The sequence below is a fragment of the Melospiza melodia genome, chromosome 2, assembly GCF_035770615.1.
Source record: "Melospiza melodia melodia isolate bMelMel2 chromosome 2, bMelMel2.pri, whole genome shotgun sequence".
NCBI classification, from domain to species: Eukaryota; Metazoa; Chordata; class Aves; order Passeriformes; family Passerellidae; genus Melospiza; species Melospiza melodia.
Window position 1 is genome coordinate 136,962,385 of NC_086195.1, and position 12,710 is coordinate 136,975,094.

Genomic DNA, 12,710 nt, shown 5'->3' on the forward strand with positions numbered 1-12,710 from the left:
ATGACCCTCATTGACTGCACACTCAAGTGTCCATACTGTACATAAGATTACTAATTACTGTTGCAATTCAGCACTCTGCACCTCAAAACACCAGTATCAATCTCAGATAGCCTAAGATTCCTAAAGTAATACTTTTTTTTTTTTTTTTTTTAGTTCAGATACTTCAGGGAATACAAACATATTCCCTCACTTTTGAAGTCAGTTAAACACATTTTAATGCTACTTCTCCAGGGCAAGAACAATAGAGTTGTGACTAGATTTCAAACTGGATTCAACTAATACAGACAGAGAAGAAACACTTTTTTCTTGTAAGTATTAAAAAAACTCCAGCTAGTCTCAGACATACGAACCTGCTCCTGCAATAGGTGGTTGAGCTGCTCATCTTTACGTTCCTTGTTATCTATTTATCCAGGATGTTATGTCTGTTTTTGCTTGCCCTTATGATAACATGTCAGATGCAAGGTTTTTGAAGGATGTCATGCTGATTTAGTGCAACCATAATGCATCCTCTTGCTGGACATCCTCTAACGAGAGTTAATTATAAGCTGTCCGATAAATGCGAAAATTTATTCTGGATCTGTAAAGTCACAAATTAAAAATAAGAGTGGAATCAGTTGAGAGAGATGCAGTCATCCAGTCCATCAGAGCAAACTTCATAAGGATGGCATGAAAATATTTCTGTCTGTCAATGCCAACAGGAAAACACTTTCATTGACAAGAGAAGCATGCAGCGCCGAGGTCTCGAGACAGCTGCCATCCACCATTAGCAGCAGAAAGGGGAGTAAAAGGGAAAAGGTTTTTGAAAAGACAAGTTGGAATTGAAAAATAAAACTTCAGTTGCAGAAATTATGGCATGTTGAATGTACATCACAGGTCTTCTGATTTCAGTCACCAAACAGGCCCCATGAAGAATCTGTCTGGGCACATCCATGCTTATTAAAAGTTGCCATCCCAAAGCTGTGACATCCTGATGTACTTAGAATTAGCCCAGGAGTCTCTACGCACAAATCTGAATTATTTATTTGATTCAAATTCAGGATAAAGTCTGTATTTCTGAATAACAGGGATCCAGGACTCAGATCTCACTCCTACACCAACAGTGCATTCCACCCCACAGTTTGTATCAGGAGAACACTAATGAAGAAAACACCAATTTTCAGTATTAATTTCCAAAGACAAATTTCAGAAAAGGCCAGAATCATTCTGTGGGTTTTATTACATGCAGAATTTAAAGATAATTGTTGCCACTTACAGATGGGATTTAAATGTTAACAGCTGTGCATAGCCAGTTCAGATTGTGTGCATTTTCTCTAAGAACCTATATAATTGTTCACACTTTTTGTTTAGTGTTATTAAAGAAGACTGGATGGCTTGGGTAATGACAATAAACACAAACTGCAGGTCACAAAATCAGATGGTAGTAAAAATTATACATAAATGGGAATTGAGACACATGAGCATCTGTGAGAAATTATTCTGACTTAAATATGCACAATAAAACTGTGTCTGGTTAAGTTCCAGGCTGGCAGGATGAAAAATATATTAACAGCCAGGAGACTTGCCACACTTTCAAACCTTTGCAGTCCCTATTGCTGGAAGGGCAAATGGAAACTTTGCAGCAGATACAGGACTAGAACTTTTCAGTGGGTCTTCTCACTCTCCAGAGTAGCTGAACATGTCTTTACTGCAGAGACTGTAACTAGCACAATGTGCAGGGTTAAAGCATCTGTGCATGCATATACACACACACAGAGAATATATTTAAAATAAAATCTACAGTTCTTTATAGTCATCCTTAGCACGTGCATAATGAGAGATGCAGTGCTGACAACTTAAAAAGTGCTTTTAAAATCCTTTTTGCCATTCATGCAAATAATTAGTTTTTCTCTTTGATCTATTTCTGAGGCTTTCCACTTTTCTTTACAGAATGGACAATTCAGATTCAAAATGGGGCACAAAAATTATGTGTTTTTCACTAAAATAGAGATTTACACTACATGCATACCTTGAGTAAGCTCGAAAACAGAGATATTGTAACTAAATAGAAATGATCTTTGACTGGCTCTAAGTTGTTATGTATCTCCATGAGAGAACTGTGACTCAGAGGAAACAAATTCTCACATAAGCAAACCAGGAGGGGAAAAAGTGGCATCATAGAAATGAAGAGATGTGACTGTAATTTCTTACAGCTGCTATGAAAGAGCAATGGACATGAGTTTTAAATCAAATAAAAATATATTTTTACTACAGTAATAAAAACATTGGAATTAAAGTAATAATCCTGTTTAATTAACTACATTTGGATCAAACATTCTTAAATTAGCCATTCAATGCTTTCATTCCAACTCACCATTTCTGGAAGAACTTGAGGTTGGAGAAGCAAAGCAGCTAGGCAGAATCACCTGGAGAAGGAAACTTTAGAGCAAGCTATACTACATGAAAAGAAATATTTCTCTCTAGTCATATGTATAATTCTTTACCATTTTGGATCATTGAATAATGGCCTGTTGAGAGAAGGATTCTCTTTTATATTTCATTTTGTTTTTTTAAAACTCATGATCCCCAAATTCTTACCAGGTCCATTTAGCAGTCTGGTGCCTTCTCTCTTGAGTTTCCATCCTGTTGTGGGTTGATCCTGTCTGGAGGCCAGGGGTCTCCCAAAGCCACTCTGCCACTCCCCTCAGCTGGGAGTTTGTTCTCCCTCTTCTGAGGGGAGAGATAACGCGGTAAAAGATTCATGGGTCGAGCAAGGCAGGGAGAGATCCTTCACCAGTTCCTGTCATGGGCAAAGAAGATTTGAATTGTGGAAATTAGTTGAATTTACACACCAAAATCAGAGCAGGGTAATGAGAAAGAACATGAAATCTTAAAACACCTTCCCGCCCACCTCTCCCTTGTTTCCAGGTTCAACTTCACTCCTGAATTTTGTACCCCCACAGTGGTGCAGGGGGATGAGGAGTGAGAACCAAAGTCTGTTCATCACACCTTGTCTGTGCTGCTCCTTTCTCGTCAGGGGCAGGACTCCTCACACCATCCCCTGCTCCAGTCTGAAACTGAATTGTCTCCATCTCATGGGAGACAATTCTCCATTAACTTCTCCTACAGCTCCCCAGTCCCCATGTAGTCACGATTCCTGCCAGAAACCTGATCCAGCACGGGCTTCTCTCTCCACAAATCTGCAGGACCCCTGCCAGGAGTCAAGACAAGTCATGCAAAGCATTTTTATTGTACACAGATCTTCAGCAGAGCTAAAGTATCCATTAAATGCCCAGCAACCTTTAACAAATCACAGCCATTAAAATATCCATCAGGAAAGAAAAAGGCCTTGGATGTTACTTGGCACTTCAGAAATATAAGTAATTAAAGCTATGAAATAAATAGAGCCAGAGGTCAGCAACACTAATATGAAATACTGGGAAGGAGAATAAGTAAGAAGCTTTAAATAAGGCAAATAAGTTTTTATTACTATTCATCTTTAGCATTCTCTCCATTGTGTATCACCTCTCATCTTCCTTGCAGGGATCTTGTTGTCATTATGATTGGGGTTTTTTTGCACCTATGTGCACAAACCAGAGGATGCATAAAAGGGCACAAAAGACACTGTAGTGATAAAAATAGTGTATCTTTTTAAATAAAAATCAAATTATTTTGGAGGTCCTAAGTTATATTCATTTTCTTTCATAAATGTCTATTAAAAACCAATATGTGATATTCATTCACAGGGCAGAAGAACTTTCAAGTTGATTATGATAGAAAAAATAACCAGTCCAAAAGAATAACTTTGCCTGCTAACTACTACTATGGACCATGACTGCAAGTTAGAAAATTCCTTATTTCATGTACACACCTTAGAAGACTTTGGAGGTACTCTGTGCATTTTTCAAAGACTTTTTTCAGAAATCTAACTTTTTCAATGGGTAATTGATTTAAACATAAAAAAAAAAATATTTTATAGGAACAACCTGAAAAGAAAGGGTAGAAGACAGAAAAATCCCATGTGTCAAAATGGTGCAATAGCAGCAGCTCAGAAGGAAAATTGCAGTACTCAAGCCTCTTCGTACCAGCCAATGGGACAGAATTGCAGGAGACATAGAGATGATATCAAGCACTGATTGTGCCATTAAAAAAAGGCTGGGAAATATTGAGAATTAGTCAGAAGGAGCTCAGATTGAGACGGCAATGTTGAAAGAGGAAAGCAAGACACTTAAGAACAGAAGATAAAAAGGGCAGAAAATGGAATAACCTATCAAAATGATTACTCAATAATGGCAATTAAACTTTCAATGAGATGAGACTGTGCCACTAAATTAGGAGCAGAGCAGCAGCTAATAAATTCTAAGCTATGTGCTGTCCAAGTAGCTGAGCTATTTGATACATTTCTCCACAATGACAATTAGAGTTATTGTAGCTTGCTTTAGCATAATAGAAAAAAAGTCCAAGATCCCAAACTTAAGCATGATCAAGTCACAAACCTTAAATTTCAATACAAAGAACTTGCATATCCTGGATGCCCTAAGGGCAGAACTTTTATCCCTGGTCTGAGGGACACAATTCAGGTTACAGCAAGAGAAGATGTTGATTATTGGAGAGAGGTGATCCAGAACGGATCTATTGCTCCAGAGGGGGATTTTCACACAGTGTTTAACAGAAGCAAACAGTGTAATTGCTTTCATAACTGCTTTCATAACTATGAATGCCACCCACTAGAAATCACACTCCACAAGCTTTCCAAGAACCCAGAGAAAATTCTCAGAATACTTTTCAGTAGTTCTCTCACTGTTGTGAAGCAGATTTAGACAACCATAGTCTTGTTCCCTGTTTCTGTCCCACCACACTTCTTAAAATCAAAAATCTCTGCATTACAATCCGTGATAATTAGGAATTAGAAAAATCATATCTCCTTTAATTTCCTGACTCATTTGAAGATATTTATAATCTTCTGAAAGGTTTTTTGGTAAGAAATAAATCAGAGAACTTAAAAGCAAGACTACACATAGTTGCATCTGAATTACAAAGATTATCTACATATTTGTTTTTGATTGCAAGTACAATTGCAGTTCAGTTTCTCCTCTGCTCAATGACCAAGTTACATGAATGGACCATGACTATTTTTAGGTATTAATATTGTAAGATGACTCATGGAAAGAGGACAGTTGATTATGTTGCAGCTAATGATTGAAAATAACAAAAAATGTTATTCTAATTAATATTAATGTTACTTTGAATGTATTGTCTTTATATCTGCATATAAAACAGATTTTCTGCAAGTTAAGTCAAACCCACTTGCTTTAATGTGTTTTTTTAGAAATATCATGCAGCACTATCCAGCAATAATTAGAATTTGCCATTGAAAAGCTCTTGGTAAAAGTGTATGACTACCAATTCAGTAAAGACCACGCTGATGTCCTATTTATACTTGGTTCCCCTGTGTCTTTAATTTTGGAAATGAAACATCAAAAATCTGTCCACCTAATGTGATGTTTAAGAATACTCACTTTTATGAGATCAACTTGCTTTTCTTTTTCTTCTTAAGTCACATAGTATGGAAAACAAAGAAAGAAATCCTTTAGTTAACACCAGGCTGTGAAAAGTGAAAGAGCAATGCCTTAATACTGTGAAGAAACTAGTTTGAATCTTTAATGCAATTTGAAGTCTTCTAACTTGGCTTTATAAACCCAAGACTAACAATGTGCTGCAATGCACATAAACTGTGATCCCAGGATATATCCTTTATTTTTCCCCTAAGTTTGTCTAAACACTGTCTAAAAGTGTTTAGACAAAGTCTTATAATCCTTTGTAAAAGGGACTATCTTATACTAGTCACTTTAAACCACAATAAGAAATTGGGTCTTTATTCTACTCTCAGATTTCTTCTGTAATTATTTGTACCAAAAGCAAGAAATAACACTTGCAATCACTGGCAATTTCCTTTCTTTCAGAGAAAACAACAATAAAAGGAACCCTTCAAAATCAACCAACCAACCAAATATGAATCCTCATACCATTATATAGTCACATTTCCTATCTAGACACATATATATTAGAATTCAGGAGGCCTTAGACTGTTGATTCATGACAAATCACACCGAACTAACTAAATATTTATTATGAGTCTATGCAGTTTATGTCATGGGGTCAGATCACTTGAGCTTATTATACCACTGTTTAGCCCAGAAACAAGAGGATAATTTAACCTCCAATTCTTATTGTGTAAAGTATTTTTCTGAATGTGTTTGCTATTTATTAAGCTCCACAATGAACCCTGACAAATATTAGTAATTTACTCATTTTAAAAATGAAGGATGTAGAGTGCAATCTTTTTTCCCTTTATTGATCACACAACATTGCACTGGTCTGATGGAAATCAGAAACTGTTTTTCATGAGTGGGAGTTAACCCAGCTGACAAAGGTTCAGCTGCATTTTGATATTTTGATATATGGGAACAGTAGCCATGCTGGTGAAAATCTCAGTTTTTTGGTTTTTTAAGCAGTCCATTTACACCATTCCATTTAAAACAGTTTTTCCTCTTATTGAGCTAAACAGGAATGGTCAGTGAAACTCATCTCCCCTACAGATGTCCGACTTTCATCCTAGCAGAACTTTTTTTTCTCTGACTGCACTTGAATGGACCAAAGTAGGGCAGATTCAATACTCTGCCTCATCAAACTCAAAAACCACCCCAAAAACCCAGAACAAGATGCCCAGACATCCACCCACAGCAACTACATTACCAAATGGCTTTATATTTCTTCTGTGGAATGTGTATTGCAAGATGGAATTTCACTAAAGACCTGTAGTTTCTCTGTAGCCCTATCGCATTTGTGATCTGCAACTGCAAGGAATAATCACCCTGCATTTCTATTTTTAGTGGAAATACCTACAGTGCTTTGCAGTTTTCAGTATAGAGTAGCAGCCATGATCTTCCTCCTTGTCCCACGATATTTGCTGTGCTTGCTGTGATAACCCTGCTAGACAATTTGTTATTTTTCTCTCAGGAAATCCCCAGGGCAATGCCAGATTGCAGTGCCATTACCCCGACACCAGATTATCAGCTTCCAACCACTTTCCGATTCCTGGGCCTTAACAGACCATTTCTTTCCTGTTCCTATCATGTGGCACAAGTAACTTCTGCTTTTCTTTAGGAAAGGTGAGACTGATGAAGCTGGCAGACTGACAAAAGAAAAAAAATAAAAGAAGCTGAGGTAGACTCCAGATACTGCTGACCCCTTGGTCTCTCTCTGAAAAGTGAAAAAAGTATGAGTATTACAGTAAGTACACAATTCTATCTTGGAACAGAGATATTAAAGTACTCATTTTATAGTTCTAATCTCATTTCATTTTAATTTGAATCTAGAAATCACACATCCATTTGACCAAAACTTGAACAAGATAAAAACACTACAGCTATGTTAGTAACCATGTCCTGCATTGGAAAAAATCCTTTAGCTACCATGTTGTTTAAATGGATGAAAGAGTGAGCACAATGATATTTCCTCTAGTTCCACTGCTTGACCTGCTTTAATAGATGCTGTTTTAATAGGAAACTCTGTATATGATAGACATCTTTAACAGAAACTTATAAATAAACAGAATTAATTTTTGATAATAACAGAAAATATTAAAGCTGTAGTTTAACATAAACCTGAAGTCATGAGGTTACAAACTTTTGCACCTTAAAACTCCTTTAAATATGTAGAGAGGCTTTCAGAATTAGAGAGCTAAAAGATGAGTAAAGAATATGGACTTAATCAGACTAAGGTCACTGTAGTGCTGCATAGCTCATCCACTAAAATAAGGAACTTTCTATCAGCAAATACTTCTGATTTTGCAGGTCAAGCGCTCCCCACACACTGAGACCAAGGTCCAAAGCTGCAAAACCAACATACTGAAACAATGGAACATATTCCAGGCTCACCCCATGGGAAGGTACATGCATAGATCTCCATCCACCTCAGTGCTTGCTAAATGGGAAAGAACCAAAATCAATAGCAAGAGAAATTGCGTTTTCAGCTTTCAAAGTGCTGCAAGTAATGCAGAAGAGAAAACTGTTGAAAGTAAAGCAACCAGCAGTGTCCTTCCCACAGAGAAGTTACTTTTGTTTAGCATTTGCATTGGTGATTTATGTTGATGTGGCTATGGCTCAGACTAGTGGACTAATCTGGAATACTGATGAAAACTACCCACTAATAACAAGAGCTAGATGTATTATCATAATCTCCCTGTCTGCAAGAGACCTAATAGATAATTATGAATATTTGAGTGGGATAAGGATTTTAACAAGTAGTAATGACCTCATGATTCAGTGCTGGAGAAAAGCCATCGATTCCTTTAATTAGTGTTTTTCTCACAACCTGCCTATTAAATTCAGGGAACAATGGGGAAACTCTTATGAAGCTTCTAAGTTCTAGAATTTTCAACCATGACTTTATCACTTTTGATGAATGGAAACATTATTGACAGCTTATATTTCAGGTTTCTGTTTTTCTCTTACAGCTTGCTCAGTACTTTTACTTTCAGTATCACTTGAGCAGTTACAGTTTGATGAAAGACTGTTTAAAAAGTATTTAATAGAAGTATTTAAATGCAATACACAAATTTCACGAAGAAATGAAGCAATTCATCACTCTAAGACAGATGTACCCTTCATTTTATGTGGACCTAGAAGATGTGCTTTGTTTTTACTACAGGTTATTTGATTTTCTATTAGCTTTATATGCTGCAACATGTAACTCTCTGAAAGAAAAAAACAAAAAAGCCCACAAAAACAACAGCAAAAAAACAACCCTAAAACCTCACAAAAAACTCAGAAACTAAATTTCTTTTTTTGTTCTTTTTTTTTTCCTATTATGATGGTTTAAACACCAGTGAATGCTGTTGAAAGGTGCTGGGGAAAAAAATCCATCAAATTAACGAAACACATTCCGAGCCAAATTCAATGCCAAGTCATTGAAGAACTTTGTACAGAGTGAAATTATTTTAAACAGTGCAAATAATTTTTGGATTATCTCTCACAATGTTTGCCTTCAACATGTTTCCTTTTTTTTTTTTTTTTCGTTTGCCACTTAAGTGTGATATTTCTGAGGAAAAGAGTGGTTATTTTCTTTGTCTCTGGCCAGAGACATTAATGGCATTAATGCTTGGGTTCTAAGCCCAAAATGAGCAGTGCTAGGGGTTAAGCTACAGATGAACTTCAGGCAATAATTCTCCATCCCTGTTCAAACTGATATAGAAAAAGAAAACTCGAGTTTTAGGGATCAATTCCTTTTTCTTATAATGTGCATTTATAACCTAATGCTATCTTCATGCTGTTCCAGTATTTCTTACATGGGTTCAAACTCCCAGCTCCAAACACGCTTTCATGTATTTCATCTTTCTCATAATTTATTGTTCTTCTGATTCTCTAAATATCAAGAAAAAAAATATTCTTGAAACGATGAGCAATATATTGCCATGCCATAATTTCAAAATTATTCCTTTACTAGAGATGCCATGCTCAGATTTTCAAGTGCAACCCTTGCTCAGACGCGCCTCCTTTTGAATAAGTGAACCATTATGGGCCTCAGCTCTGGCTCCCCTATTGCTGCAGCAATCGAGGCTCAGCTCTCTTCTTATTTTCCCCTTACCTGTGACTTCCAAAAGCTGTGAGGCCCAGGCTGCAAGGAGTGTGGAATGCCAAGAGCAGATAAGTGCTCCTACACAGCGTGTGTTCACAGAAACCTACCCTGTCTCACAAACACTCTATTTTTAGGCGAGCTGGTTCCCTCAGTGTGGTGTAAGTAAATTGGGAATACATTTAAAGTTAGCAAAATAAGACTCTCTCTACTTGTACTGATGTACATTCTGAAAAAGAGTAATTGTATTTAACACCATTAATAATAGTATTTAAAATCGTAAACGTCAAGAGTAACAAAATCCCTGTGTGGAAATTCTATTTTATTCCATTCTATTTCCACATACACTGTTGCATTGGAATGGGAAAAACGTTATATCATCCTTAAGTGGCATTTTAACACAATCCAGGGAGAAAAAAAAGATTAAAGGGGAGTATATCAGTTTGATTGTGCTAGTAGAATTACTGTGAATGTAGTTCAGGATCAAATTAATTAAGATTCTACAAGCAAATAAAACAAGCCCTCCGCTAAATATGAGATTTGAAGATGTATTATTAGCCAAGATAAAAGTTCCTGTCTGCAGAAATGTAGTTTTGTTTTCTTTCTAATTTTAGCCCAGGCAAGGAGATCATGCCTTCTAACAATCATGGAAAAAAAAACAGAAAAAATTTAAAGGAAAGACTGAGTTTTGAAAAGAGTCAAACAGCACTTCAGTAAAAAGCTGGTTCTTTGACCTAACTAAGAATTTGCCTAAATGCTTACATGTGCAACAATAAATATGCTTTAGATAGCAGGATACATTACTGGTAAAATGATGGTCTTGTAACAACACCAATTAACTGATATTATCATCTTAAAGCTGATAATATATTTCATTAAGAGATCATCCCTGTTATTTGAGCTGAAGAACTTGAACTTCAGAATGATATTCATCAGGAGAGAAATATTTATCAAGCTTGCAGGAAAGCTGCTTAAGTATTCTTTCCTCCTTTTCCCCATGGTAATATTAATACCGTGCAACAATTGCAAGCTGAATTTTTGCATCTATACCAATATATATATATTTATATCCAGGCTATAATTTATGGGTGGAAGGTGTTTAAGGCCAGTAAGACAAATTATAATTAAAACAATATGGCAGACAATGTCTAAGCATAAATGTGCAAGCAACTCTATCAGGACAAGAGCATTGGTACTTAATGTAGTGGGAGTGGCATAATATCACTAAACTCTGCAAGAGTGTCATGTATTCAAAATGTGTTAAACAGAAGGTCCAAAAGTATAGCAACTCTTACGATTCATTTCAGGTCTGTTTTTATATATAGAAATCTTTCAAACATATATATAAAAAATGCATCACATGAACAGAATGCATTCAAAGCTAAACTCAGCGTCATGGTACTAAAGGGCTTTGTGTAGAGGGTGAGATGATTAAAAAAAAAAAAAAAAAAATCACCAATGTCTTGGATTTGTGGCAGTGCCTCAAACTTTACAAAACAGCCAAATCAGTTGTGTGATATAACCAAAGCAGTCCTCACTGCTTTAAGGCTAATGCTGGCCCTATCAAAAGCTTTCCATTTTTCAAGTATTTATATACTATGGACACTACAACATTACTTCCCAGGGTCAGATTTCTCATGTCAATGAGTAACAGGCGCAACCTTCTGTGAATTTCATGCCAATAGCTACCAAACAAAGCTTTTTCTCTTTTTTTGGTGTCTTAATTCAGAGTGAGAAACCTCAAGGCTACATTTTCCTCAAAAAAGTTTATGAGCATAATTCAGAAACTCTGAGGAAAAAAAAGTCACAAACCTTTTTTCTTTGCAATTATTCTTACATATTATACAGAATTAGCATACTACAGTACACAAATAAAATGTGCAGCAAGTCCCTCCATCACTCTTTGTGGGGGATTTCAAATATGCCTTATTGCATTTGTGATTTACAAATGAAATCCTGCCAAGAAGTCCCTCGTGGTGCACACTATTTGTCACTCACAGTGACAAATAGGTTTGGTCTGTCATCACCCAGTGTAGTGACAAATGGGTTCCTGAAAATCTTTGAGACAACTGAAGTGCCAGGGAGGGAGCAGTGCTGAAATTTTTGTAGTCAAGAGAAATCCATATGCTTGCCCCTGCTGAAGGTAGCTCAAATTTGCAATTAAGAAAATAAAATTAAAAAAAATTACCTATTGATAAATCATTCCATTGGAATTCCATTTTGACTCTCCAAATTTTGCCTCCATTTCTTCTTATCCCAGAATATGTTTCTGACATCTTGTCTTGTTGTAGGCATATATCAAATACACTCATCTTCAAAAAACATTTTTAGGGAAGTTCCATCCCTGTGGGAGAGCTACAGAGTGAAAGCTTACAGAATAAAAGCAAAAGTAAACTTAAATTTCTGTTAAAACAATGAAATGTCTAAAGAGCCTCATGAAGATATTCATAAGGAAAATATTTTTTTAAAAAATGGAGATATGGATTTTCTTGTAAAACAAAAGACAGGTTAATTTGTACAACCTGGTTGGGAAAATATTTCTGTAATATTATCCACTAGAAGCAGATTTCCAGCAAAGTTCCTAAACCATCACTACTTCAGAAAAATATTTCAGAGACAAGATTTAATTATTTCTACTGCAAAGACAAACTGAGCTTCTTGTGATTCCTGAATAAAACACCATTTCAAGAAAAACTATTGGGTTCTAATTGCTTCACATCGAACTACAATGCTGCGTTGAATATTCCGTAAATATTTTCATTCTGTCAATAAACAGTTAAAAGAGACACTCACTTATCTGATCCCTTTCCAGTGTGATTTTCTGGTAGATGAAAAACACTCAGTTATTAAAAAATGCAAGACTGATTATTTATTCATAAAATGATTGAACTAATGAATAATTGTTTTCTTTAAAGAGCAATTTTAGAATTATATGGTTTGCTTTGAAGAATCTCCTCATCCTCAAAAAGCACAGAAACAGCTAAAAACACATGAAATTTTGCCTGCACTTAGAAGCTTCACCAGCTAATCTACCTTTATTTGTAGTAATTGATTTTTTTAAAATTAGTTTTATTCCAAACTGCAACAAAATACCAGTA